This window comes from Camelus dromedarius, unplaced genomic scaffold (assembly GCF_036321535.1).
Source record: "Camelus dromedarius isolate mCamDro1 unplaced genomic scaffold, mCamDro1.pat HAP1_SCAFFOLD_185, whole genome shotgun sequence".
Classification (NCBI taxonomy): Eukaryota; Metazoa; Chordata; class Mammalia; order Artiodactyla; family Camelidae; genus Camelus; species Camelus dromedarius.
The window spans coordinates 344,669-370,559 of record NW_026989816.1 but is presented as its reverse complement, the minus strand read 5'-3'; the positions used below and the strand labels follow the sequence as shown (position 1 = coordinate 370,559).

At 43.8% G+C, this 25,891-nt stretch overlaps 1 long non-coding RNA gene across 1 annotated transcript in view; it reads right to left on the bottom strand.

Moving 5' to 3' along the window:
* Positions 1-25,891, bottom strand: part of LOC135320845 (uncharacterized) — a 51,190-nt gene that overhangs the window by 21,317 nt on the left and 3,982 nt on the right. The window contains exon 4 of the long non-coding RNA XR_010380193.1: positions 12,888-13,110. This is a non-coding gene — a long non-coding RNA (uncharacterized LOC135320845). The remainder of the gene's footprint in view (positions 1-12,887; positions 13,111-25,891) is intronic.

Genomic DNA, 25,891 nt, shown 5'->3' with positions numbered 1-25,891 from the left:
TTTCTTAGAAGAATTCCAAAGTTACAACATTGCTGAAAAACTATAAAAACACTGAAAGACAGATTAAAACACACAGTCATATATATTATATAGAAACATATGAAGTCTACTCCCATGTTGCATAGAAATACAAACATATTTGTTCATTTATGGGCACTGAATATTTTATCCCATGTAGAATATTTCAACTAAAACAAATAATCAATAATAAACAACTCTTGTCAAATCTTCTTGATAAGTTACTCTGCTATGTAACCATAATGTGTCTAAGATAGATCTAAAATTAGTGAAAAAGTTCTTTGTATGGTTTCTTGAACTCTTCTCAAAATTCCAAACTTAATTTTAAAATAGATCTGAGCAGTATTTCTATATTAACTTTTCCCTCGTGGAATGAACAACACAGTCTGTTGTCAAAATTCTGTCCTTAGAATGATTCACGAGCACCGTATCCTAACAAAACTGCTGGACAGCAAGGCACTATCCAGACACTGTGACCAAACAAACGAAACACAAGGAAGACAGTGACCCTATTCTGGAGGGCTTACCGTATGTTTCAACACCGGGTATTTATTTGATTGGTTTGATTGGTTAGCAAAATAAAATCAATCAAGTACTTTCTGCTTTGAGCATTCAGTAAGTCATGACTCTGTTGTTAGTGTCATGAGAAGGAAAGACTTAAGCATGACTTGATTAGGTCAATTGGCAAAAGCCATCACTGGGGAGTGAGTAATAAAGAAGTTAACTGATAGCAATGCTTCTGCCTACAAGAGACCTAAAATAAACCTACACTGATCTCTTTAAGGAAATGAGGAGATGAGGCCCCAATGAGAAAAACAAAAACAAGAAATCAAAAAAGTAAAGACTTTTTCATTAACGGTTCCAGGAAGTAGTGGAGCATGGTGGTGAGGATCACAGATGCTTGGGACAAACATGAGGGTCTGAATTCCAACAGCACTGTGTAGCTTTGACACTGATAAGTCAGTGAAATTTTCTGAATCTCAGTCTCCTATCCATAGACTGGGGACAACAACAGCACCTGTCTCCTAGAACGGTCCTAATAATTAAGTTATTTTATATATAAAAGGTTAAATAAAATACCTCAGATATTAAATATTACCCCAAAAGCACAAGGAAAAAAGAAAACAGAGATAAATTGGAGTTCATCAAAATTTAAAACTTTGCTTCAAATGTCACCATCCAGAAAGTGAAAAAACAACACACAGGAGAAAATTTTTTCAAATCATTTATCTGATAAGGAATTTGTATCTATAAAAAAAAAAAAAAAACAAAAAGGAACTCCTACAACTCAACAATAAAAAGGCAACTCAATTAAAAAATGAATAGAGGATCTGAAAAATATTTTTCAAGGAAAATATACAAATGGCCAAAAAGCACAAAGAAACGATGTTCAATATCATTAGCTGTAAGGGAAATCAAGTCAAAACCACTAGGAGAAACCGCTTCACACTCACTACAATAGGTTATAATCAAAAAAAGTGTAACAAGCACTAATGAGGACACAGAAGAAACGGAGGTCGCAGCCGTTGCTGGTGAGGATATAACACAGCGTAGCCAACTTGGAAAAATGCCTGTCAGGTCCTTAGAGAGTTGAACATTTGGTTTCTGAATGACCAGGCAATTTTGCTTCCTGAGCACACACGTAAGAGAACTGAAAACAAATGTTCACATAAAAACTCCTACAGGAATATTCACGGCGCCATTACTCATCACAGCCAAAAAGCAGAAACAACACAAATGTCTATCACGTGATGAATGGGTAAACAGAGGGGCCCAGCCATACAGTGGAGTACTATTCAGGAATAGCAAAGCATAGAGTACTGACCCAGGCCACAACTTGGACAAATATTGAAAACGTTACTCAGTGTGAAAGAAGTCAGTCACAATAGATGGTTCCACTTACATGAAGTAACTAGATTTACATGAAATTTCCAGCACAGGCAAATCCACAGAGAGAGAAAAGTGGCTTTCTGGGGCTGTGGGAGGATGGGGAAGATGGGAATGTCTGCATATGCGTAAGGGGCTTCCTGTTGGGGGGATGAAAATGTTCTAAGATTGACTGGGATGAACAATTCTGGGCATAGAGTAAAAACCGCCGTACATTTTAATGGGTGAATTGTTATTAAAACTGGTAAGAAAAAAAGCACCTCCAGCCAGTTACCTTCCTATAGTAAATGCAAATTGCTAAATTTTATTACAGGAAGAAGAAACTGCCCTCAGCATGAAAGCAGGAGTTCAGCAAATGTGAGTTAACCGAAATTGGAAAAGAGCATTTCACTTGAAAGAGTTGCTGAGTGTACACAAATTATTAAGACATGACAAGGAAAATCAGTTTGACATCACGAAGAAGCATTCTGCTTCAAATGCAGATCAAGGATTCGGCAAGCCCAGATGCTAGAAATGACCAGAGAAGAAACCTGGTTCTTTAAACAAGCGCCAGAGCCAACAAGGAAATAATGGTGAGGAAAGTAGGCGGCCGAAAATCTGGAACAGTTTGCTACAAATACTTTCTCCACTGAAAATTCAAAAACAAAATGAAAGTGATGTGATATTGTGTTGACCTCACGTGAATGGGCTTCCTCCGGTGCTCGACAGTTTTGTAACCCCGAATGAGAGACTCAGGAGAATCAGAATGTCTCCTGGGAGTCCCCAAATAACTGCCCACCAGCACGCTGACCACCATCACATCTGCCAGGGTGTAATTGCAGAGAAGAGACCAACTTCTGAAAGGCACAGGAAATATTGACAAGGGAAAAAAAGGCTGATGTCAGTCTTGGGACAGAGGCCCTGAGAGCAGAGGCCAGAAGGCTGCAGGTGAACTGGAGTGGCCCTGGGGCAGGAAGGGACCACGGGGGAGCAGATCTCAATTCTCTTCTCTCTCTCCCTAGGGTAGGAGAGATAAAGTCTGCATCCTTCTCACCTGGAACTGTGGGTTCTGGCTGACAGAAGTCTTACCGACATGGAATGAATGACTCAAGACTGTGGAAAAAGGAAAGAAAGCGAGAAGGAGTAGGGAGCCAACTCCAAGAGCCTCTCAAATGCTCCCATATTTATTGTGTATAATCAAAGAAAATAGTCTTTAACAGTTGTGTGATAGTAAACAGGAACTTGGGGAAAGACAGGATGAGACAGAGCTTGTAGAATCCACAATGAGTAAAAAGGCTTAGTTTACCTTTAGGGTAGTCATGGGGAGAGGGGAACAAGATAAATTCTTTAGATATTCATTAAAAGCAGACCAACAGTCCAGCCAGGTCCGTGTTTTGTGGATAATAGACTAACAGCACGCACGCCCAGCATTTATAGCTGATGGCCTGGGTCATTGCTGTGCAATGAACAGAGTGCTATCTAAAACCTCAAATATGCAAGCAAGGCATTGTCTCTGCTTTTTATGGCAAGGAGACAGGAGTGAGGATGCACAGGTGCTTGCTTGAAAGCAGTTACTAAGCACACTTTTTCTTCTTAAAGTTGACATGCATCTGGTGTCTGTTAAATTTGTTAACCCAATCATGGGTTATCACATGGAACCATTATGGAGGACACCCTAGGATGACAAATCCTGGCTCTGGGTCTTTTCCTGCCAGCTTCGGCCATTCCAGCAGGGTCTAGACACATCCCTGAATAACGATCCCACAGAACCACCCAGACTCTTAACTCCTGGTGCTTGGAACTTAATTTTAGCTCTACACAACTTAACATAGAAAAGTTTCAGAAATAATAGATATTATATTCTTTTTATATCTCATCATAGAACTGATTTTTCTGATTGCTCTAAGCTGCTTCTACTTGGTAAATCACCTAATTCTGCAGGTGAATTCAGTACTTTCCATTGCGCATAACTAGACAGTCTGGGCCCTCTGACTTCTATTGGTCAAATAAATACCGATACACCTAATTGATTTCATTGTTCATCAATTTCAGCCTGGAGGTGAGGGAGTGTCACTCTGTTCCTCAGCCCACCCTCTATTCTCTTCAGCAACTCAGGCCTCCTGAATACAAAACGTAGCATCTGTTTCCCTTTATCTACACTTTCCACAAACGCAACAGGAAACATCAGCGTAGAGAATGAATTCAACACAAATGTTAAAACAAATATCTACAAACCTGAAGCAACTCTATCTCCGAATCATGATACACAATGACATGAAAGTAAGGGTGTCAGGTACAAAGCACGCGTGAGCCTGACCACCTCATTTCTATTCTTCAAAGGAAGGAAGGTTTTCATGTTTTTTATTATCATTCTTTGTCATTGTTTCTGATTAAGCCAAAAAATAGTTTATGAAATAATTAAGCACTGCAATAACAGATTTTCGCTGTATCAATTACAGAAGGCATTCAGAGGGGATAGGAAAACCCACCTATGTAAAAAATGCAAAATTTCTTCCCCTGTTAAGAACACGTATACAAAATGCAACAGAGAATTCAAATTCATGTGGAGAGGAGCAAAAGCCACATAATCAAAGTCATTACTATGAGTCAATTCAAAATTCACTGGACAAACATGCTCAATGCATTCAAAGAATTTTAAAGGCACACTGCAAACCATTCACTTAATGATCTACAGGCTAGAGGAAGAATTTCCCTCTTTAACAGACAACAGAAATCAATAGGATGCCCCACCAAACGAGGACCAAACAACAATCAGGTTTTTAACAGTTCTGATAAATCAGCATGTTCTAAACATCAAAATCCAGAAATTTTAAACATTCATTCACACCACAATGAAATAAGCACTTAAAAAAAAAAAGCAATAACCCGAAGAATCTAAGCACAATTTTCATGTACCTGGATCAATGGGAAATTCTTGTAACGCTGGAAGAAAGAACAGGCTATAGCCTTTTACTTAAAAAACAAAACTACATTTAAAGATAACTGCTAAAACACATTTCATCATTCATATTGCCTTGAAAAATCTGAGGCACTCGTATCTGATCAGAAAGGCAATTCTGAGTAATAGTATGTTACAATTCAGTGCCAGTTTGCTTTAGTGGAAAAAAGAAAAGCTACTGTTTCTCATCCTGCACAAAGAGTAAAGAACCTTCCTGCCTCTATCTCCTCCTATTTTCTAAGCTCATTCTCCCCAACCCTTCTGAAACAAGTATGAGAACCTTTTATTCCCACCAATATGCCAAATGACAAAAGAGTATCAATTTATTTGTATAAATATATGCCTACGCCTTGAACTGGAAGAGAAAGGTATCAGAAGGCTATATGGAACTTATTTCTACCTTCCTGAAATCACAAACACACACACACACACACGTTCACAGATACACATACATGTACACACTGAATTACTGGGCAATTCACAAGCTGAGGACTTCCAATTTATAGAAGATAACTTTGTAGTTAGTTTAAAATACAAAACTGTCAGCTTTTGAAAGCCTTCATCATCTGCTAAATCATCCAAATATCAACGAGACCCAATTAGCCTTCTCTGTAGAATATAATTTCCCATGATGGCAAAACAGACCCTAAGTAGTGGATCCAAGACTCGTGTTTATCACTACCTATGATCGTTTTTAAACACGTAAACAGATTCAGAAAGTATGTCCCAACAACATTTATTCTTATTGAAATAGCATATGTATTCAATTGTCTATACAGAAAATAGGTCCCATGATGGTGTTTAAGAGCTATTTTGTGTATTGAAATATTTATTTTTAAGTTCAGACAAGAAGGGTCTGTATTACTCAGTTGTAGAACACCTGCTTAGCATGCACAATGTGCTGGCTTCAGTCCCCAGTACCTTCATAAAAATAAATAAAAATAAGTGCTTATTTAAAAATAAGAATAAATTTATAAAAAGAGTAAATGCAGACTAAAAAACACTGCAATCTAGGAGCCATAATTTTAATAAAAAACAAGAGTTTCTATCAAATATTCACTATATGACAATCACAGAGACAACCACAAATCGCCCCTGACCACCATCAGGTGTGATTCTCAGCAACCCTACTAAGTAGACACCGAAGAGAAACCCAGCATTGCGGATGAAGAAACGGAGCTCGGAGGAGCCGGGGATGCTGACCGTCCTGCTCCCCGTGACACCACGTCAGCCCAGGATGAGGGCTGACAGAGCTGCACTGAGGGTACACCCAGCTGCAAGGAACCTTGGTGCACTGGTGAGTCCCAGAAAACACTCAAAACTGTTCAGTGAAGAACCAGCTCAAATATATTACATTGTGCCACATCCTTTAAACAGGGAACATGACTGAGACTTTTTGATGCCTCCGTGTCCTTTCTGCCATTATCAATTATTTGCCCTCTCAGGGTGACCAGTGATGAACTGGACCCCATATGAAATGCACTCAGATGGAAGAGCTTTTAAAGCTGTTTTATGAAGTTTGTAAGACTCTGTCTATGCCTCACACAGGCGGTCATCCATCACTTCTCACCGGTGTGGATGTACCACATGAAATCACACCTTTCTGCTTTTTAAAATCCCTCCATGTAATCCAGACTTTTCAACAGCAAAGAAGCAGCTCAACCAGAAACAGCGGATAGCTTTTCACCAAATGGAATCGAACAGCCCATCGGACTACCTGGAAGCCCTTTTTTTCTATTAAACCCACTTCCAAGGACTTCATTATTTTCTGATTGGTGGACTTGGCCTCTGACTGGCCTACTCTGAGAGCTCCCAGCCTCACATCCGGGGGTGGGAGAGGACCCTGCTGTTCGGGGAAATCCGTGCGGAAGGCGGAAAACTGCCACCCAGGTCCGCACGGGTAGAAGTGCCACAACGTGCTCAGAAATTATACCGTCAGCAACCCTGGGATCCGATGGACTGATGTCACATTAACCAAACTCATGAGAGAGTGATGCAAGAAAACCAGAAATTGAATTTATTAATGTAACAGGAGATGTGAAACTACGAACCAGACTGAAATATCAGAGTTCAACTATGAGTACAGATTCTCCTCAGTGGCCCAATCACGGGCAGGCAGTCACATGGCAACCATGGACAGAAGCAGAGCAGGAAGGGTTTCTAGATTAACTCAGTGGACTAAATTTCTGTTATACGAACAGATCTGCTGCCCAGAAGACATTTAACGCCAATCACGGTGCACTGTCCGTGGACAGTGGCTGAGACACGACTGTGAGCACCTGTGTAACTCTCCTTTCCCTGTCCTTTCTGGGCTAAGTGATGCACAGAGGTACAGAGATCCAGGGATGCAGATACCTCTAAACACCCAAAGCCCATCCCTGGGAGCCTGGAAACCAGACAGCCAGGGTTTAAATACCAGCTCTGCCACTTACTAGCTCTGTGACCTTGGCCAACTTACTCTCTCCATGCCTCAATTTCCACATTGTAAACCTGGGATAACAATCAAATATCCCTTACTCACTTGTTGTGAAGTTTGAAGGATTCATTTCTGTAAAACGCTCAGAAAAGAATGTAGCACATTTTTGGTGCTCAACAAATGTGAATTTAATAAGAAAGTGATTTACAAGTCTCCCTACTAATCATCTTCTGTGTTTCATGGCTAGTCTGAGTCCCAAAGGAAATCCTTATTTCCCCTCTTATAAACTCTTGGGGAGCACCCTTCTGTTGCATCCCACCACCTGTTTAAACTGAGAGAAGGGATGCCTCCTCCACACTCCTCTGGTCCATGGAGAGTGCTTCCCCCTTCACACCCCTGACCCCTGGCCAACGGCTAGCACTCTTCCCAATAACAGATTGAGGTGTGAGTCTGGAGAGACAAGCAGGGCATATGAAACCTTTCCTTTCCCTCCAGTGTTGGCCACCCTTGGGAAGCACCCGGGATGCTCAGCTCCATGGCAGGGCAGCCCTGTGCAGGATGGGGCAGATCATCTTAAGGGAAGGCTCGCTGTGGCCCAGAGCTAACTGGGACTGCATGAGTCTCTAATTCTGGGACACAGTATCATGACACGCATTTTCCCACAGCCCTGAATTTCATGGAGAACGTGGCTTCATCAGTAATAAAGGAGACATTAATCGCCTGTCTGTTCTTCTGTGTCATCTCTCAGTTGGCTGCTGGAGAAAACATGTGTATAAGTATTGGGTCCACTTAAGCCCCAATATATATGAAGTACCAAAAAATTCTGTGGCTTAACATTGTTTCAGGGTGACTGCGTAACGGTCCTGACTTTGCTGATGCTAAATTATGGGTATAGGAACTATGGAACCTCCTCAAATACTTTCATCATAAAACCAGCTTTTCTTATTTTCCTGTTTCTTAGTAATTGCCAAAGACTGTAAAATGATGGCTTCATACAAAACAGGAGCTAAACTTTATGAGCCCTTTGACATTCCCACTGTGCTAAACAATTTACATAATTTCTGATTCTCACAATTCTGCAAAGCATATACGAGCATCCCCATCTCACAGACGAGGGAGAAACTCAGAACAAACTGACTCAGGCTCACGTGGCTCAGTGGCAGCGCGTGCACCGAAACCCAAGTCAAATCACTACACCCCTTCTTCTATGTACAAAATCACCTCCCACCAAATGACACACAGCGGCTGGGTCAATACTCAGGGAACTCAGTACACTTTTCAGCTTTAAGGTGCTCAAGAGGCCGCTTCTAGCTGCTTTATAAAATCCCGGCTCACTGGTTGCTAACACTGGAATAAAAGACTGATTTTGCCATTGTTTGCACAGCAAGTCTGAAATGTTCACAGCGAGATGACAGAATAAAACAAAGATATAAGCAGAATAATTTTTCCAGGTAGACAGACATAATAGACATTGTGCTATTCTGAAGCACTAAGCAAAGGAATCAAAGCAAAAAAATATTTGTTAAGCCTTCTTTTACAAACAGGAAAATTAAGACTGTGTGAAGGTGCAACAGCGCCTCCTATGGCTAAAAAGACCTTCCAGGTTGCCGGGAAAGATGCAACACAAAAATTGCCTGTTGAATCAGAAACAAGAATCAGATAACTAAAAGCTTATGTAGCACATACTGCAGTTTGCTTCGGGGAAGGGAGGGGTATTCAGTATTTAATCTAACATTGCTAATACTCTTGAATATAAACAAAAGACACAGGCTCATGGAAACTCATCTTAGAAGAGGAAAGAATCCAGTCCAGCCACTTCATTTTACAGGAGGGGAGACTGAGGTCTGGGATCTGTACTTCCGGCAATCAGCAGCAAAGCTCTCTCTCCTAGGCCTCATGTCATGCACTGTAGCAAAAACCAACTGATCTGTACTAGACCTCTATTCATAAAAGTCACGTCTGTATTTTTCCAAAAGTAGGTAATCTAAGTATCTTGCAAAATACTTCTCAAAGAGCCAGGAAATCATACAAGTGTATTGAAATACAAAAACATTTATTTGCACATTAAAACAGCATGAGATTTATTCTATTAAAAAAAGTGACATGTCAAATCAATGTTTTGATATTTTAAAACCTATTAAGCATTCAGAAAAATAAATCAAAATTTCTTTAATCACAAAAGAAAGAAGCTTATTCCCTTAAAATGATCAATGTGGATTTTTCTATACTTAAGAGTTCTGGTCAGATTTCTACGAATTTAAATGTCTGAGTGGATGGTTACACGGCAACATGAATTCTGAGTTGTAACAACACACATTCTGTGTAAATAATCTTCAAGGCCGTCTGCTTAAGGTGATTTAACTAGTCCCTGTCTCACTAGAATGATACAGATTTCATTAAACCTTCATACTGCACACACACCCAAAACCCTGTATCCTTGTTACTTTAAGCCATATTCATATATTCATATATATGCATATTGAATATGCATCAGAAACAAGCCACCCTCTTTAGTATTCAAAGTTGATCCTTCTAAACTATCTGTCCTTGTGACAGCATATTTTTACTAAGAAGCTCTTGGGTGCTTCGTATAAAAGGCGTCTACATCTCACAGTCAAACAAGGTAAACGGCATCACTCAAATTTCACAAATGAGGAAATGTACTTAAGCCATGAAAACAACTTACATATTCATCATCAGGAAAGAAAAGAGTAAAGATTTTACTTACAATATTCACTGACAAAACTTTCCTCCATACTAAGACTACATAGAACCAATTCAGTCTTTGTAAATTTTTCTGTCAATAAGCACCACTAGAGAAAAACAAGCAACATCATTAGCAATGGTTGGACTTTCAAAGCCCACTCCTATTTTGCACTATAATCATTTTTAATATTTTGTTTTTAGTGTTTACAGAGCACTAAAATAAAAAAATATAAACTTTTTAAGCCATTGCCTGAGAATGCAACATTTGTGAAAATGTACAATTTCAATTTATGCCACTCTGTCTCACATTCTCACTGGTGTCTCTCCTTTGAAGGCTTCATCAAACTGAGACCGCTAAAATTGTTCACTTATGGACTCACAGGAGTTCGGGAAACCACTCAACACGGGGCTGATCAGAGGAGACATTGAGAAAGCATCCTGTGCAGCCTGGGTTCCAGCCCTGAGTCTGCCAGCGCCAGCTGTGTGAGATTTTGGACAAGCTGCCCCATTTCTCAATCCCTCAGCTGCAAAAAAGGAGACACTGATGCCTACACTTAAACACCTGCTATGAGGTAAAATATGAGGAAAGCATTTTAGCCTTAGGGAGGTGTCCACTCAGAGCAAGCTTGGTCATTATGATGATGAGGATTACTTTTAATAAGTTAAGGCAGACAAAAAATTAGAAATCACCATAAAGGAGAAACATTTTATGTCAATGAGCATTTCCTTTTGAATGGATTGCAGAATGTTTTATAGAATTTTTTCATAAACCAATTTTTGTCCACTAATTATCGATTTACAAGTTCATGGACATGTCTCCAGAAAAAGAATTAGAGGCCTCTAACCTCTGAATACTAAGAAAGAAAAGTTTAAAAAAAAATCACGGGGGAGATTATACCTCACTTGAGAGAGTATGTGCTCAGCATGCATGAGACCCTCAGTTCAGACACCAGTAACGCCATTTAAAGACTTTTTTTTTCAAGAAATGGAGAATTAAATCAAAAAGATGGAGGAATACAGAATTTTTTTAGAGACTCAACTCAGATTTAAGATGGGGAAAAAATATCCATTTCTCATAGGAAATCTTGAGAACTATGTAAACCGGATCTGAGTTGTCTAATCTTTTAACATTATTCATGAATTCCTATTACAAAGTCTTAAAACTGCCTGATAACCCACAGTGGTGATACTGATCATAACAGCTGCCAACAACGGATTGAGCTCCGGCTAGGACTGCTCTGTTCGGCCATCTCTGCCCCTGAGGCCTCACCAGGCTGAGAGCACTAAATTTTGTCATTCATGAGCATCTCGTGTAAGTCCTCCCTTTGTGCTCCTCACTCTCCCCTCACCAGCCCCTCTGAGGGAAACACTGTTATCATCTTCCACACCCACAGATAAGGCCACTGAGGCACAGAGACTAAACCTGCTCCAGGTCACATCGGCATTAAAGGACCTCTATATTTCTGCTGTTTTACTATTGACAAAGGAATCTGAGATATCAATTCAAGGGAGACTGTTAAATAATCAAGTCTGTCAGGTCTTCACCTCAAAGAGCAGATACTATAGATTCCTGATGTAGGATGAGGCTGCCGCCACAAACTGACTCAGCTTGAAATTAATATCCAAGATGAAGCAGCGGATACACGTAAATATTCACGATTGTCAACTCCGCTCACGGGTCTGGGCACTTCACTGCCTGAACGGGGGTGAAATCCCCACCCCTGTCAGGGATGGAAGCGAGGCTCTTCCCAGTGTCACCCAGGCTTCACGGGCTGTTTCCCCCCACAGGCTGTCCTCAACGATTAAAAATCTCTCAAGATTTTTACACCATGCAAAACTGAAAGACATTTCTGCAGATGGAGCATTTTCTCAAGCTTAAAAATTTTTTGCTTACACTCAGCAAGGGGGAAAATAACACATGACTCTGCAAAGTCTCAGAGCCTCACCACTCACAGGAGTAGAATGGCCTCAGCACAAGATGACTCTTCACGGATGAGAACAAAATAAAGCCGCCCCCAACCACAGGCACTCCCAGAGACAGCGCTCAGCAGTATTCTGCACACTCACGGTTGTGCAGCACTCACCACCATCTATTTCCAGAACACTTCATCACCCCAGAAGAACATCCCTGTCACTAGCAGTCACTCCCCAACACCCCTCCACCCAGCCCCTTGCAACCATCACCTGCTCTCTGCCTCTGCCTATTCTGAGCATTTCAGATCACTGAAGTCAACAATATGTGGCCGTTTGTGTCTGCTTCCTTTCACTTAACGTGCTGTTATCAAGGTTCGTCCATGTTGAAGTGGTATCAGCATCTCTCTTTTTTTTTTTTGAAAGTGTTAAAGTTTATTAGAAGGTGGTAAGTACTATCAAATAGAGTAGAGAGGAGCATAAGTGATTGGGTTTCGAAGGGAAAAGAGCGGGTTGAGCAGTTAGGGTGGACTTCCCAGAAGTGGTGGCCATTTTCATATTCCCCTTTATTATTTTTTTCTTTTTTATTCACTCTTACGTCTGAATAATGTTCCACTACATGGAGATACTACATTCTGTTCATCCATTCAGCAGCTATGTATGGACAAGGTCCAGAAGAATGAGTGTAAGAGGTGACTAGGCAGGGATGGCATTTAAGCAAAGGGCAAGATGTGCTTTCAAAAAATAAAAGCCAACAAACAGAGGCACAAGGAAATTCAGCGCGTTTCTGAGAAAGTGCATGCTTGCTTCAGCATGACTGCCGTGCAGGGCTGGGGGGGTGTGGAGTGACAGGAGACACAATGAGGGAGTCACCTGAGAATATTCCCCATGCAAGCAGCTCAGCCAATTCTCCTCCCTCATCCTGTATTTTAGAGCTATTTTTGATAGGTGTTCTATTTCAAGTAACAGTACTTAGTTACACATCTGATCATCTGCATCAGATCACCTTACCTCCAAGCCACAGAAAGTCATTCACTGACTGGAGCAGCTCCAAGACATAACGGTGATGGACCAGGGAGTCCTGCAGCATCCCGGCCTGCAGGCACAAACCCCCACATGTTCCATGGTGATGTCCGGAAAGTAAAATGCATGGAAATATCTCACTGCTTGTGCACGATATCTGCCCCCAAATTGCCCCAAAATCATGCTGGCAAAGCACTACTGAGCCCTCTCACTACAAAAAAAAAAAAAAAAAGATAGAGAGAGAGAGAACAGAAAAGAAAAGAATAAAGCTAAGAAGGCAAATTTAGGGTCTTCCATTGAAAACCAGCAAGCATCACTGCCAGTATCTCAGCTGGAATGGTCCTGACTTCAAAAACCACTGCGCAGTTACATTGCAAACGTGATAGACATATATGTATTCCACGTAGATGATATTACAGTAGGATTTTTCTTTTCGAAATTTCCAGTTGCAACATTAACACGAGAGTTTATGTTTCAGCTTTAAAAATATCAATTATCTTCCACTGTCTTAATTTTGAACCTATTATTATTTTATAAAGGGTGCTATGCTGCACATTATAAACCAACTGTTTGGCTTCTGCCAACAAGAACTTTATGACTTCACTATTTCAGAACAAGATTTAATGATGCTTTGAGAAGTGGGGCCTGGGGCGCTCACTAACAGCTTTTTAAATACTGACAAGGATGTGCTATTTAAGTAATGCAAAGGCTCTACCTCTACATTAACTCAGAAACCAAAGAAAGTACACCAAAGCCTTACTTTATCACTTTTAAATGTTGCTATTCTTTTGAATATTAAATTTCTTAAAAGATAAGATTTTTTTTTGAGAAAGACAGCAGCTGTATTAAATTTCCTCTCACCAAGAAAGCAATCTTTATCAAGAATAAATACCCCTATGGAAATCCAAAAGACGGGACGTTTATAGCTAAGTGAACATGCAGATCTCAACACAAGCCTAAATCCTATCAGATCTCACTCGAACGAGCTCAACAAACTCCTGGACTACCCTGAAACTTAGCTCTTCTGTTCCAAATGTTGGCTGAGCTAAGATCATCACACAAGGCAGGGAAGAAGAGAAAAGTCCACCTGGCTGCATCCGTTTTCTTCCAGCCACAAGGTGCCGCTAGGGGGTCCCCGTTAATAAGCCCTCTCCATGAGGAAATCCGGCATCCACAATGACTCTGACGTCCCCAAGCAACCCCGACGCCCCTCTCCCACTGGTGGTCCCCCAGCCTGTCAATGGTCTTCTAATGACCCTCCCAGTTGGTGGCACTCTCCCCCTCTTCCCCGCTTCACACACACACACACACACACACACACACAGAGCCAGGACAGCCTTCCCAAAGCACAAATTTGATTACATTCACCCCCACTTCAAACCCTTCAGAGGCTCCCTGGTAGAGTTTTAGCCCCACCCCTGACCCTGCTCGCCCAGCCTCACCTCAGTACCCAGGTCCCCAATGACCTCAGGTGCCCCCTGACCTGCTGCTACTTCCCACTTGCCTCCAGGCTCATTTTGACGGTTTGTCAAGGAAGCCTTCCTTCCCTCGAACCTCTGCACTTTGGGTTAGGTGCCCCTGCTGTGTTCCTAGAACATTCTACTCTAAGACAACTTCTGACACTGCTAAGCTCTCAAGAAGCAATACATTTTGCTTAATACTGTGAGTCCACCCTCTCTCCCCTGGACACTCAGAATTGCATGTGTTATGAATAAATGAATGAAGGGGTGGGTCTCAAAGGGACGGGCAGAGCTGCTCTCGCCCACCCCGACCCCTTCTTTCTGTAGAACATCAGAAGCAAAACCAGGAGTACCTCTCCTGAGGGTCACTTTCTGCTGACACCCTTCACTGCCTCTTCTGTGTCAGTTCTAGTAAAAAACCAAGCTCCCCCAAAGCCCTCCATCCATAGGCCCACTGCAGGGTCCTTCCAAGCAGGGGCACCCTCCACCCTGGACCACACAGGGCACTCTCCCCGAGTCCCCACCCCACAAGCCTCCAGGCCTCTACCCGGGCTGCTCCTGCCACCTGAGTCACCCTCTTGATTCCTTCTCCTGGCTGACTCTTACTCTGCCCTCATAACTGAATGTAGAGCCCATTTCTTCAAGGAAGCCCTCTCTGATGATGTCCTTTAGCTCTTGGCTGGGTTCCCTCTACAGCAGGACTGCTTGGCGACCAACTGGTGTTTGTCCACATGCTCTTCGGAGACCATGACCTCTTGGAGGCCACGTGGGAAAAGGACTGAGACGACAAGAGGGGTGGGAAGAGCAAAAAGCAAAATCACAGCCCAAGTCCCAGATTCAAGGATTCTGTCTCAGAAGAAAAGAATAAAATGTTTCATACGTATGTCATTTGGCTATGAGTTTTGTGGCTCATGGAAAGCAAGAGGTTGGTGTTTTAGTCTAAAATCCAAGTTACATGCAAAGAAATGTACATATTCATATCCAAAGGAAACCAGAGCTGCTCAACAACAGTTTGCAGTTAAAATCAAAGGAACTTTGATAAAGGCAATCTCTCTCTCTCTCTCTCTCTTTTTTTTTTTTTTTGTATCATATAGTTGTAGAAGTATTTGTATAACTAAGTGATGCCTACAGCCTATGATTCTGCACTGGAGTGTTTGGGGCTGAGGAAGCCCAGATTACATGCACTGTGTAAATACAATCACACCAACACACTGACAGGCGCCCTAGTGGCTGAGCTGAAGTTCCAAAGCAGACAACCTTACGTTGCAAGACAGCTCTCATTAGAAAGTAAGGAATGCAATGTTCTGTACTCAATTACAAACGTTATATGGGACATTAAGCGATAGTGCATCTTGTCTAATGAAACCCCAAAATAAATTGTTAACGTCGATTTTCCCCATCTGACCCTTCTTTGCTAACTTTGGATATCAAACCCTCACTCCATACGGAAAGCTCAGATCTACGTTGCTGCAGGTTACATCCCGTGGAAGAAAGCCTATCAAGGGAGAACTGGAGAGTTTCCCTTCAGAAGCTGCTAAGTCTGGTTTTGCACCTGTACGTCATTTGCAGCCACGTCAGCGTCAAAGGAGTAAGACCTTACCTCTATGGGGCGAAAATCACTGCGGTGCTTCTGAACCATTAAACACTGAGCTTTGTGAAACAGTCCTGAGGCACTTAAATCGTACTTTTTGTGAAAGGCTCCAAAACTGACCCAATACACCAATCCAGGTACAACAGGGAGGTACCGGAATTAGTAGATAGAACATGCCCTTGAAGTCTGACAAGGCCCTGCTTGAATCCTGCTACAGCATTGACTAGCCGCTAAACGGACCTATTCCTTAACCCCTCTGAGAAGGATCCCAATCTGCAAAAGGGGGCTGCCACCGCCCACCTGGGAGGCATGGATGAGAATGCAACACGCAAGTAGTGCTGCCGACTGGTACCTGACACGGGGCCTGACTAGCTTCCCTCCACTGCCCTTCTCTCCCTTTAAACTTGCACTGTTCCCCCTGGTAAGGGTCAAGCCCCCGGACCAGACTGCCCGATTCTTCTGTGTATTCCCGGATACATGCCTTACCTTTAGGAGGCCAGAAAAAGAACTATCTCCTCCAACTTCACTATCAATGTTCTTAAGAGTCTGGGTTTTTTTAACTCTATTTTGGAGAAAGACTATTCCAAAACTGTCCAACCACCATTCTCCACTTTGGCTCCTCTCCCAGCGCCCGCCCCTTCTCACCTCAAATCTTCTGTCTGTTGGCCTTTTGTTCGTGGGAAAGAGAGTCCGCTAGGGTGGAGACTCCCTAGGCCTCTGTCCCTCCCTCACAGGTGAGTGTGACTACCTTCTCCCCACTCCCCACTCCGACTCCAGCTTCCGAGGAGGTTCCCCTCCTGGACCATGCAGCCTCTGCATCATCCCCAGACGCGCACGAGTGGCCACAACCCTCCGTTCAGATTTCTTCCTGGGTGGCCCTGCCCACCCCCAAGACCCTTAAGGATAAATGCCATTGCTCTGAAAATCCCAAACGCCACTGAGTGACACACCAAAGCTGCATGGTCTGGGCTTTCCTCCAACCCAGGCACAGCCCTGCCCCGCCTCAGCCTCAGTCTGCACCTCTCGAGATGAGCTCATCCACCTGCACGGCTGTGAACACCAGCTAAGAATGACAACCCCCAACGTGTATCTCTATTCCGGCTCCTTCTCATGAGCCCCGGGGACATAGACCCGAGTGCCTCTTTGAAGTCCTAACTTGGATGACAAATGGAATCTTAAAAATGCCTCATGTCCACCATTTACTCTAGAGTTCGATTCCTGGCAGGTACCTCCCAGGCTCCCGATTTTAGTAACAGACCCAGAACCCACCTAGGTTTTTGAGGTCACATTCAATTTCCCCTGTTCCTCCCCCCGGCCCTGCCCTGGATTCAGTCTTGTCATTTCTATTGCTAAGCCAGTCTCAAGTCTGGTTCTGCAAGGACCACGGATGGAACCCCACAAGCTCACAGCAAGGTGCAGTGCGTCACAGTCCTCCGAAGAGAGCTCCCTGGAGGGGGAGGCATCTCCTGCCTCTGGTCACCTCAGAAGGCACTGGATTCTCACAAAGGAGGCCCAGGAGAAGGGACTCAATGTTCTCCTGTGGTCTGAACTTTGAAGGGTCCAAGGTTTGGGGGAGTTCCTTGTTAGCAGTCACACCTGCCAGTGAGCAGATGAGGATGGGGGAACCCAGGCAAGGCTGTTCTCACTCCGACCCCTGGGCCATCGGGAGCCACGGGAAAGGCCTGTGTTCAGGGCGCAGCCCAGCCTTCACAGATCCCAGCCTGCATTTGCCAACCCAGATAGCCTAGACACCTACTTGCGATTCTTGTGTTCTGTTCCCCCCCAGAATGTGATGGGCTCTTTCAGAACGTCTGGCCTTTCTCAAGCGAGACCATGTCAGTGAAGGATGAAGTGTCCACAAATGGACCAGGGCATGAATGGAGAAACAATGTCTCATGGCCGGCATGACGGTGGTGGCGAAACCCTTCTCCCGGGTGAGATGAACCAGGGTGTGGGTGAGAATGCAAGGTCACTTCACGGCTGACTGGGGTGTTGGAGACTCACTACCGCAAAGTAACGACACGGCCGTCAGTGGTGGACGTCAGCTGCAACAGACACCGAGTCAGCTATTTACTGCCAACATGAGTTAATAGTAAAGGCTGGTGCAGGGAGACCTGCACGGCTGCTGAGGCAAACCACAGACCCGGCTCTGAATGCCCACTGGCTGGAGCAGAGAGGAAGCTACGGTCCCCTTTAGTGGTCCCTGTGTCCACAAGATCCAAGTGAGCCAGCTACTTAGGAGAAGGCCATGTTGTTCTGATACTAAGAAAAACCAGCCTCGTAAAGGGAAAATAAGAGTGGCATGGAGTTTAGACCCGCTCCTGCCTCTCTATGAAGGCAAAATAAAGTAAATGGCACGGGGAAGGTGAATGCAAAAACAAAAAACAAAAAACCGGTGACTGCTTCCTCCAACAGCATCCCCTGCAGCTGCTCACCCTCGAGCCTGCCACTTTCTCACCAGTGACCACTGGCCAGGAAGCTCCGTCACGCACGTCACACAGCGACAGCCCGGAACCGCGTGCCAAGCACGTTTGTGTAAAAGCCAGAATCAAGGAAGATGCTGCAGATTTTGACTTTCCAAGTTTAAATACTCCTTGAAAAAAATCCCTCAGCAGCCGCCTAAATCAATTCACATCTCACTTCTTCAAAACAATCAAACAAATTTAATAAGGGCGCATTTGTCACCAAACATAAGGAGGACCAAACTGGTTCCTCAAAGCAAGGATTTTAACAGGTATCAAACACCAGTGGGGATGTGCTAACAAAGCAAAAATTCCAAAAAACTAGAAAAGAAAAAGATGACTATGATAATATATGGATCAAGGCAACTATTAAGTTTTTGCTTTTTAAAGCGATGGGGACAGCACGGAGGACAATCTGGCTATTTCCAGTGCAGGGTGTGCACAGCCCACTTTTCAGACGCAACAACATGCTCACAGAGCAGTACAAGATAGAAAGGGAAATAGAAAAAGGAAAAGAGGAACAGCGAAAATTAGAAACACATGAGAACAAAAATAACTGAGAGCAATTACAAGAATTTACGTGAGTTTGGTGAGGAAAGGGATGAGGGGACGGTGAGACCCACCCTCACCTATTGTTCCAGGGAAGGCAGGGGCCTGAGGCGAGCGGCGTTGCCGGGGGACCCCAACGTGGTCAGCTCCCCAAACCTAAACTTCACCTAGATGCGTGTAGACTGCTTTGGAGCTACAAAATGTGGTCGCATTTCAAGCTGGACAATTTTACTCATTCCCACCAAGAGTAACAGGACAGAATTAGGCTCTGTTCCTGCACCAAAGCATTGTTTAAAAAATTAATGACTGTGGAATAGTAAAAGCAACAATGGAGTAAAAGTGACTGGAGGAGAACTTACTTGACCCGAGCTCACTGGCCGCGTTATCTCACTGACGTTCAGATGCTGGTTGAGCCCTTACGGTACCAAAACAGACAGACCCACCAGGAGGGAGGTTTAATGCGCTGCTGTATTTTGATGCTGGGAGCCATGCCTGGTACACAAGGTTCTGGGTAAACAATGGTGACAGTGTCAACCACTATGGGCTAAGCACACAACCAGCTACTCCGCCAAATCCCAAGGACAGACTTCAAAAGGCAAAAACAAGCTGGCATTCTCTGGTGGGTCTGCAGACTCAGAGCCAAGCAGTTGTTGAGTAAACATGTCACCAGTGCCTCCTGTGACATAATAGGAGGCACTGGTAAGGGGGCTGGGGCAGGGCTCCAGGCTTCCACTGCTCACCCACCATTTTGTCCAGGGGGAGAAGGTGGTCCCTGCTTACGTTGCACCAATGCAATGACATTGACTGATGCCTGGGGACTCAGCAGGAGGTGACACGTGTCGGGAATGGAGCCAGCCTGGGAGTGGCACGGTGCTGGCATCTGTGCCCTCAGCTTTGCCCAGGCCACTACATCTGCCAGCTCATCTACAAGAAGCAGAAGGGGAGAAAGCCGTGTAGATCACGGGGCCCTGCGAGGACAAGTACAGGTCATGGCCATGACATGCCTCACCCCTTCCTTAAGACATAGAAGTATGTCCGGGGAGGAAGTGAAAATTCATCCAGAACCCGCCGGGCACCACAAGCAGGTGGGACTCGGGTCCCCTGTGCCTGTCACTCACAGGACTGGTCTGGACTATCTTTTTATCAATTCTCTGGCATCTTCTCCTCCAACTTACCAACAACCAGAAAGTAGAATCTGATTTTAGACTCACAGAGAATCGCAGAAAACCTCCTCCACATCAGGCCCGGCAGCACGTGCCAGGCCCTCCTACCGTCACCTGTGGGACCGCCATGAGCCCTCTCCAGACTCAAGGCCCGAGGCCGTAGTTCGGGGGGACACAGATTCCCACACTCTCCCCAGCAAATGGGGACCACCACTCGTCAAAGGCATCTCAACTTCTTCTGCCCGAGGGACATCTCGATAGATACACAGGGAAACAGAGCAGAAGGTGGGGGGGTAGGCAGCCCAGAAGAGCTCGTCTGCACTTCCAAAGCAAAGTGGGTCCGTTGACCTAATCACAGGGACAAAGTGAGGACGAATCTTTCCCTGCTGTGCCCCATTCTCTGTGACACGCCTTTCCCTGCCTAAGGAGCTCATTTGGAAGCCCGTGGCAGTGTTTCTGTTGTCCTAAATTGGCATGGTGGTGTCAGGCCGGGAGAGAGTGCCTGAGCAGTGCAGGTGCTGGACCTGGGAGGCAGGAGACACTGGCTCCACCCCCAGCTCAACCAGCACCTCATTCTGCGTCTCAGGATTCAGCATGACATCTATAAGCAAAGGGATGAGACTGTCCCAGGACAGGCTGTCCAACAGGAATGAAATGACTGCCATGTAAAGAAAGTTTCCCAGTTGCCACATTTAAAAATATAACCCCCCCCAAAAAAAACCCTAGAAACTGATTTTAAGAACATACCTTACTTATTCTACAGTATGTAAAATACTATCATTTTGACATGTAATCAATAAAGAAAGTAACAAGATAGTTTACATTCTTTTTACTAGACAAGTCTCAGCGTCTGATGTGCATTTGACCTACAGCACATCTCAGCTCAGACCAGCCTCCTCCCCAGCTCTCCTAGCATCAGTGGCTTTGGCTACTCTATTGGACAGCAACTCCAGGGGTCACACCAGGGGAATTGGCTGAAAAGCGGGAGTAAGTGTCCATAATAACTCTAAAAGAATCTCTCTGAAACAAAGGCGGATTCACTTTTAAACGTCTGAAAACCGGCGGGTTTCACCTCCCTCACGCCTTGGCTACAAGACAGCCCTCCTTGCTGATCCCTTTCTGGATGTAGGGAAGAAACCCTTCACATAGCCAGGGTGGCCGGGCATCCAGGTAGAATTTCCTGCTCTCTGTGTCCAGTCCCACGAAGTCCTCCTTCTCAAACAGGATGTAGAGCAGGAGGATCTTGTCCCCAGTCTTGTCGGATGCACCGTCCAGCCACTTGGACTTGAGCATGATGAAGAGAGACTCAGTGAAGTCCTCGATCCTCTTCTCCACCACCCTGCAGTCCTCGTAAATTGAAGGCCACGTCGGTGCGCGGCTGCTCGGCCACCTCCCCATGCAGCACAAAGACAAAGAGCCGAGAGTTATAGAGCATGGTGCCATACAGCTCCTCTGTACATGGAGCTTCTCGAAGGTCTTGGCCAAGAGGCAGTCGGTAACGGTGACAAGGCCCACGACCTTGCGGTGGGTCTGGAAGTCGCTCCACCCATTCTCGGGCGCATAGTGGTGACTGCAGTGGATACAGAGTCCCCACTGCGAGCCGCAAGGGATGATCTGCCTCACCAAGGAGATTCGCTTATAGATGCAAAAGAAATTCTCCTCTGAGATGATCCCCACGGGTTGGACCACCACGGGGAGAGTCTGGTGGTCCTCAGCACACTGCACGTAGTCAGGGATGCTCATGTTGCAGGCCCTGACTACAGGGAAGAGGAGACAGAGGTACATACTGTGCTGCGGGCTGTGGGCCTCACTGGGTTGCGGTGACCTGCTGTGTACCAGTCAGAAGGCAGGGGAAGCCCAAGCAAAGCCGGGGGTACAGTTTGTCCTCAGCATCTGCACATGGCTACCGCAGGTCGGATCACATTACGCAGCTTTTGGTCTAGGCTTCCGACCTCTGTAGAAAGGGTCATTTCTTGTTTTCTGTTTCCAAGCACCTAGCCAGGCCCTGATGCAAAGTCAGTGCTCAAAACTGCTGAATAAAGGAATGAATAAAGGAACTGCTTCCACACCCCTCAGCAGGATATAATGCAAAGAAACACAGTAGGATCAAAAGACCTGGATTTCAACTCCAATTTATTTGAACTCCTAAGCTGCAGAATACTTGATAAGAAAACTTGCTTTGGGGAGGAGGGTTCAGTTCAGTGGTAGAACACATGCTTAGCATGTATGAGGTACTGGGTTGAATCCTCAGTACCTCATTTAAAAAAAATGAAAAAAATAAATAAACCTATTTACCCCCCTCAAAAAATATTTTTTGAATTCCAAATTCAAGAAAAAAAAAACACCTTGCAATTGACACAACATTGTAAACATGAGTATACTGCAATTGAAAACAAATCCTTGCCTTACAAGAATATATCTGGATTATGGAATTTTACAAATGTAAAATGCCTAGGGTCCCACCTGCATAAGAAGAAGGAACTGTACAAATTTACTATCCCTCATTTATGAGCTATATTTCCTTTGGGCGGTTTATAACATCTCAGAGCTAATTTTCTCAGATTTAAAAAAAAAGAAGGAAACATTACCGGATTCTCCATACTGCTGAAAAATCAGATAAACCTATGATAGCATCTGACCCACAGAGTTTACTCAATAAATGCTTGTTGAATGAATGAATAAACAAGAAAAGTGAATGCTGCTCCCTGCCACAGAGCATCATGATGGTACTGCCTGGAAATCCCAAGCCCACGTTTCACCCGACTCTACACTAACCATGGGTGACCTGGGCAGGCCTGTGTGCTCCTCTTAACCCCAGTTTAATCATGAATAGAAATGAGGGCAATAACACAAACCTCAAAGGGTTAGTGAGTCATTACTGAATTGTATCCCAACTTTGCAAGATGGAACCTTTAAAGAAACTTGGGCAAAAAGTCCGTAGGCCCTCTCCATATTATCTCTTACAACTACATGGGAATATGCAATATATCTCAAAATAAAATGTCTAATTTATTAAAGAGGCTATTGAGGATAAATGAGCTCACTGTCTCAAATAAGGAACACACAGTACAAATAGGTCAATGCCCAGCCCATGAGATACACTCAGTAAACATTCCCACTGAGCCCACTGGTCCCTCCAACTTCAGAGCACGATGATGTGTCCTCATGGCCAGAGGCCCCTGCACCTGAAACTAACAAAGCTAATGGTCCCCACTTTTAAGAGCCCCTGCCAACACCGTAGGTCTAATTTTGTACTTGTATTTTTTTCTTTTTATTAAATAGAAAAACGTAATTGCATAGCCTTCAGGTCACCAAAACCTGACTACAGAGATCATGATGTCAGCCCTTCTTCATGAAACAATAAAATGAAAAGCCATTTCCACAAGATCTCTGTGTATATCTACTAGGGAACTTCATCCTGGACTGAGAGGAAGAGGCCTGGGGAGGAGGGGGCCATCTGCGGCACACAGACCCATGGGCCACCTGTCCCACGATGGACTTTAGACCCAACACTCACCCTCAAGGAACTTCAAAATAGACACAGACAGAGTGCTGTGGACAAGATTTTTTTTTTTTTAAAGAAATCCCTGATTCTCTCGCAGGTTTTGTTTCTACCGAGAAACAAATGTCTTATGTGTATAATGTTTCACAAAAGACTTAAATTATTATCACCCCAACTTGATGCATTAAGAAACTGAGGGAGAGAGGTTTATCAAATTGTGCAAGATTAAAGACAGGCAAAAAAAAAAAAGATTAGAGAGAGGCCACGTCGGACACTGTATTTAAACCCAAGCCCCTGTTCCAGTGTTCACACTAGAAAGTGGGATGAACTGCCCCTTTCCTGCCCTCTCCCTGCAGTAAATGTCTGAAGAGTCTTTTCTGTGCCACCTGGAATCACAATCACTTCAATTTTCCACAAAGAGCTATGTCACTCCTTGGAGGATGTGTCAAAATGTATATGTTGAATGGGAGGAGAGATTTGTATTTTCTGTTTCTCAAAGGAAACATGGCTTAAAAGAAAGTGAAAAGCACTTTTCTAGTCTAAGTCTTCATTGTGCAGAGAAGGAAACGGAGGCTCAGAAGAGATGAGGAAAGGGCCTTATTAACAAATATTGCCTCAGCGCAGCACCAAGCCAGCCTTGGGCACTTCTGGGGGAGGATCTGGAAGGCCCAGGAGAATGAGTCTTAGAAAAAGGAAAGAGAAGAAGCATACAAGGCCCCGTCTCTACACCACCATACCATGAAGTTCCACCAAAATACCCAGTATGGGTGCAGCCAAAATTAAGGTGGGCTAAACCGGTTATAGAATCCTGGAAGTCTCAACCTTAGTGGAAATTCCAACATTTACTATGTTTTTTTTCCCAGTTCAAGCATCAGCTCAGTGGGTGCTCTGTACCAGGCACTAAACGAGGCCTGGATTTCTCCCAAATACACAACTCTTATATCACGTGTGCAAACCACACACAGGCCCACCAGAAGGAAAATGCCCACAGATAAGGTGGAATTACTGAAACTGAAAGCAGCCAACCAGCATATATTACTAGGAAAAACGGTGCTGCTAGAAATAGACTCATGGACATAGAAAGCAAACTGTGGTTAGCAGGCAGGAAAAGGGGGATTAACAGATACACATTAATAAATATAAAATAAATGACAAGGACCTACTATATAGCACAGGGAACTATATTCAATTTATTGTAAAGAGTTGTACTAAAAACAATCTAAAACATATGTAGATACATATGCATATGTTTATAACTGAATCTCTGCTGTACATCTGAAACTGACATTCTAAATTGAGTACACTTCAATAAAAAATAATTTTAAAAAATAAGTAAAAATAAAAGCAACGCCATTTAGAAAAAATAAAAGAATACTCTGATCCCCTTAGCTGTAGGTGCTGGAGAATTCTGGTTACAAACACCAAGTCCACTGGATCACTCCAGCACTTGCTGTCACTCTTTCTGACCATCAGAGAGTCACTTGGCTTCAGTGAGTTTATTTTCTCTTCTGTGAAAGGCTTCAGTTGCAAATAACGATGTATAGAATCTCATCATTCACAAACCCAACAATTAATAAGGACTTCCCATGGGCCAGGCTCTGTAAATATGAAAATATAAGGTCCGAGATATATTCATGGGTAGAAGAAATTTATGCCATAAAGACATTAATTCTTCTTGCTTTGATAGACAGTTTCAATACAATTCTTTTTAGATTTCTTACCAGATTTTTTATGGGTAACAAGATAATTTATGGTCAGGAACAGCCAAGAAACTTCTTTAGAACCAGCACTGGGAAGGGGTGGATAGGTCATTCATTTCCACTGGTCTTTCTGAAGTGATGAAAACGTTCTGGAATATTAATGGTTGCACCACTGTGAATATGCTAAAGCTGCTGAATTGTAGCATTTATGTGGGTGGACTTCATGGTGTGTGAACAATATCACAATAAAGATGTTAAATGAAAAAATATTTCTTGACAATTATTTTTCCCTCTATACAACTAGTCTGCCCCACAATTTAAGAAGAACAAATAAACCAAAACAAACCAAATTTTGCCAGGAGCTCTTTAGGACTGCAATGTCCCTGAGTCTCCAAAGCCTCTGGTGGTGCTGTTCCTGTTAACACACCCTAGCTGGATTGGGCTATTTAGGGACTGTAACTATTTTTTTAACATCGACGGTCACACGTTTCACCCTGGGAGAGGGAAGGATGGAGGATGTCACAGCCTCATGCCTTCAGCTCATTTTTAACTGAACCAAGCCTTG